Source organism: Argiope bruennichi, chromosome 10 (assembly GCF_947563725.1).
Source record: "Argiope bruennichi chromosome 10, qqArgBrue1.1, whole genome shotgun sequence".
NCBI classification, from domain to species: Eukaryota; Metazoa; Arthropoda; class Arachnida; order Araneae; family Araneidae; genus Argiope; species Argiope bruennichi.
Window position 1 is genome coordinate 114,924,986 of NC_079160.1, and position 5,256 is coordinate 114,930,241.

Here is a 5,256-nt window from a genome sequence, read left to right on the forward strand (position 1 = left end):
TAAATACAGCCAGATTTCTATTCGCGGATTCTTTTTTCTAAAAGCGCAATCATAAAAAAAAAAAAAAAAAAAAAAGGGTTTTAATGTCCTTACTCGGAAGGTTTCCAGTCCAACAATGTCTTATCATTTTAATTAATAAAATTCATTAAATCCTTGTTATAAAATATAGCAAATAGATTCTAAACATAAATCAGCGATTTTCTTATTTTGTGGATCTTTTTACCGGGTTTAAAGAAAGATCTAAAAACGTAAGAAAATTCATATCCATAACCTTAATATTAGATATCTGCACTTCAAGCGTAAATATTTTGTACTACTCATTTCACAAGAGACCAGCTTATTTGAATTATTTCCAGTTTTGAGTTATTCCTTAAAGTGAATCTCTCAATTTTCAGAGTGGGCTAATGATTAAAATGATGTCTACCGCGACAACTCACATTACGAATTTCCGAATAATTTCTAAATGAAAATATAAGCTCATGACGAATACTTCACAATATCCTCTAACCAACACATAATGAAACTTTGATCGAATCAGTTCAGAATATGCAAACATTGATTAGAAAAATCGATAGAATTTGGAACTAATGATCTTCTGAGGCGAAATCAATATTTCGACATTTCTAATATCTTCTGTTTATTGGATTTAGTTTTGTTTAATTAGATTAACTTTTAATTTAGAAGATATACCAAGGATATTTGGAAATGGATTTCTCGATTTTGAACCTTGATCGGATGATGAGGATGATATATCGAATTAGAGCCAGCACTCCCTCTGTAAATTTCTATGCCGTAACAGAGGGAAGACATGATCCTCCAAATATTTGAAGTACACTGCTTATAAACAAATGCAGAATCGAGCCTTTAGCCCTTACTCTTAAAGTTGATAACGATTCTATAATGAGCGCTTATTGTGCCCTTTTACTGAAAGAATAATACAACTGTGTTTAATTTTTCATTCTGTGCTGGAGTGTTGATTCAAAAAGAAAAATCATAGAAAATTTAAGGTACTTATACATAAAATTTTGTAAACAATAATAATGTTGAATTTGACTGCTATTTTCCCTGGAAATTTATCAGTTTAATGCTTCGTAGCATAATAATCAATGTCAAGGAGATCAATTTTCTAAATTTTACAAAATTAAGATTTTTTTTTTTGCAACCATAGGCGATTGTTTTGGCTTTTCAGTTAAGAATGATCATAATTTAATAAAATATAAATACCGATACTTATCTAACAAATTTTGATGGCCTTTCTCAAATACTATTTAATTAGAGGCATTTAATCATTTTCTTTCGTTATTTAATTGCATGTTCGGAGCAATTTTTTCAAAAGTCAAAATCATCCTCGTGATTCCTGCGATTGCCTTTGATAATGGAAAAAACTTACCCCGGAGATGTTTCTTTAAATTTATAAAAAGAAAAAAAATCTCATGTTACTTAATCAGGGGTTGTAAGATGTATAAAGATCACGTTTGACGTGATCTTTATACATCTTAGTGGTGTATAAAGATGGCGTGAAAAGTGGTGAGCAATTTTAGAAATCATTATGCATAAGTATGTACCACAAGCGGTTTTTCTGAGAGGAACGTGTGATTGGCATCTGATGAGATATTCAGTCTTTTTAACAGGACTCTTAATGTGATTCTATCACAAACAAGTAGCCGTGGAGATATTTACTTTCTCTAGAGCTGTCATTGCAGTGCCAGTCTCACCTTCTTTTGAAAACGACTGTCTTCCCTCTTTGAGTATCTTAAGTACATCTTCTAGTAATCAAACAGTCAGATAGACTTCCCGTGAATGGATTTCTTTCAAAAGTTACTAGAAATTCACAAATTTAATCGTAATGTAATATTTTTAGCCCTCTATTCAAAGCGTGTTTTGAATTAACGTGTTCCCAAATAGACAAAAATAATTTCAAAAATGAATTTTTCGGGCACAGAGAGGTCTGAAACGTAGAGATGCGTCAAAATCTCGAGTTCAAATTTTTTAAAGATTATAATATTTTTTCTTTACTTCGTATAGAGAAAGTAAAAAAGTATTTCAACTCAACACCCTATTTTGAGAAATGGTTAAATTTTTAATTAATAATTAAAAATTTAAACTAAACGTCTTTGGTGACTATCCTAGCATTTTTGATGAACAATCTTTAAGAAAGAACTTTTTAGTATGTGATCCTTGGCGATTTTTTGGCTGATTAATCGGTAAAATGGGTTAATATTGTGGTTAGCACTAGGATACCGAACGGTATTTTGGATGCCTTTTGTCCGATCGATTGAAACCAAAGTTTTCGCGAATGCCTTGCATGGCATTGTTGAACAATAGTTACGAAATATAGATGCTTGGCGTAAATCTCGCAATTTTACAGAACTTTTCGTGCGATATGTGTTTTGGGTGCCTTTTTTCTGATTGATTGAAATTAAAATTTGACACTACGGTTATAGTCGCAAGATCACATTCAAAATTTCATCTATTTAAGTTATGGCGCTTAAGAATTATTGCGTTTACGTGCATGCGAAAATACAGTCGGACTGACGGTCGACCCATTCATAGATGTGATTCAAAATTTTATCAGAATCTATATTTTAGGTGCCAAACTTGAGTACAAAATTTTATTTATCGAGCTTTTTGTGTTTTGAATTTTCAAAAGAAAATTCTCGTATTTGAATAGCTAGCCAGACAGACTTCCTAAAAAAATTAATTTCTATTAAAAATTTGACAGAAATCTTCAAATTCTGTCTAAAATCTATATATTAAATCTCATCCATCCGGCTCAAAGCATTTGTCAGTTATTATGTTCACAGACAAACAGACAAGCATGATGCCAAAAATACGTTTTTCCAACTCAGGTCTGAAATATGGAGAATATCCTAAATTTCGAGTACGAATTTTTTGACGATTACAGTAGTTTCTCCATTCTTCGTGTACGAGAAAATAATAATAATAAGAAAAATATTAAAGCTACTTAATTTAGATGAAGTTCTTGAAATTCTTGCAATCTAACGAAATACTGAGAAAATGGATTTCTTACAATTTCAAGATAGTTTAACGGTTTGAGATGTGCGCGGATAGAACTTGAGACCTTGTGGTCCGCAGTTCAGTAATATAGCTAAGGATACAAAAACACATGCTCGTGAAGCGTAGGTGTTAACTGGCTTATATACTATTCACCACAGACTCTCCCTCCAGTGAGTCGGAGGTTAGACGAACGATATGGCTGTTGAGTGGTGATGTATTTAGCTGTTATCTAATGGTCCTGTACCCAGTTGAGTAGCGCCAAGCGTTATGGTGAGCGTGTGTGGGTGAGTGGTTGTTGATGCTGCGTCAAGTGAATCTGACGACTTTGGTTTGCTGTGGGAGTTGGCGCCACAACAGCTGTTTGAAGGTTGAAGGTTCATCGTCCGAGGTCACCAATTTGGCGATAATGTAATGCGCGCGGATAGAACCTGGGACCTTGTGGTTTGCAGCCTAGGAACATAACCAGGATACAAAAGCATATGCTAGCATACCGTAGTTGTTAACTGGCTTATATGCTATTCACCACAATAGTTATCATGATATCTGTTATAGTACCAAAAATTGTTTAATTTTACACTTCAAAGAAACATTCACTTATTTCAATGAATTGAAAAAAAAAGTGAGAAAAAAGAGCGAGCGTGATCTTCCCGAATCTTTCCCGTATACTTCCTAATGAAGAATGTTCCCTTCTTTGCGTAAAATTTTATTTTAGGTATCCCGCACATATTACGCTTCATAATATAGTGAAGGAAACGGAGTATGCATTTTGGAACACCTGTTTTCGGACCGAATGAAATCAAAATTTGACACACAATTACAATTTTAATTACATGATTATACACTAAATTTCATTTATCTAAATCATTGAATTTTTGAGTTATCACTTTTGCATGCAGAGAATGGATAGACCAATAGGCGACAACCCTTTGTCGGATTTGATTAAAAATAAATCTACACTTCAGTCATTAAAATTATACGCCAAATTTTATTCATCTAGCTAGTTTTGTACTATTGGGTGCATCTGTACTCTGACAGTTAGATTTCCTATGAATAAATTCAAAATTTGTTGGAAAAGTATACATTTGGCTTACAGACTCTATACCAATTTTCACTTACCTAGTTCAAAGCCTTTCTTGAGTTATCATTTTCACATACAGAGAGCTATAATCCCAAATTTGTGTTTCTCGATCTCAGGGAGGTCTGAAATAATGAAGATTCTCCAAAATCTGGAGGTCATAGTTTTTTGATGATAAGAATATTTTTCCTTAGTGTACTTCGTACACCAAAAATTAAAAATCTGATTAACTAGCTCATCTATAATTTTGTCTTAATCATTCTGATCTGAGTGCAATTGTTTAATTGCTTATCTGTAAAATATAGTTGGGGAAACCACTATCTTTAATACTTTACATTTCAGTAAAATTCATTTTCAGACAAATAAATATCCCAATGGATTCTTCTAGAATCACGGAATAAATATTTATTACGATTTCATAGAAACACATTATTTCCTAATTCAAAGAATCGTGTTAATATTTATTACATGTTGATTATTAAATTTTCTCTTCAGTTTCATTTCGCATGTTAGCTAAAAATTGTTCTGTTTACTTCCTCTTTTGAAATTTGACAGTGTTTTTACGAAGCGCCAACATTATTTACTAAATCTTCTCTTTATTCAAGAGGAAAGCTATTCCAACATTTGACCTCTTGTTGCTTTTTATGTCGAAAATACGTCAAAAATATTAATTTATCAAAGGTACTTTAAGTATTTTAAAGAGAAATTTACTATTGTTTATTTCATTTATTTGTTTACAGCTTTATCTGAATCTATTACGTTGTATTCAATCAACACATAGCTACAAAATCTTCTTATTGTTTTTGTAACTGATTAAATTTATCGCTGGAAAATATTTTTCATGTAAAGAATGGAATATTAAATAAATCGAAACAAAAATCGTTTAAATGTATGCGGCGTATCTAAGCTTTGAAACGAATATTTGGACCTTATTTGGGGAAGTTCTTTAATTCATTAATTAATAAATTTTGGTTTTGATTCTTGTCACATCAAGCAAAATCCACAAATTGCTTTTGAGAAAAATTTAAATAACTCAATCTACTGTATATCTAATCCAATTAAATTCCCAATTTAAATTGGAAATTTGGTGGGATAATTATAGCGTGATACCTGTTAATATTGTCTAAAGAATTAAAATAATTTAACTCTCTGAAAATTTCGAA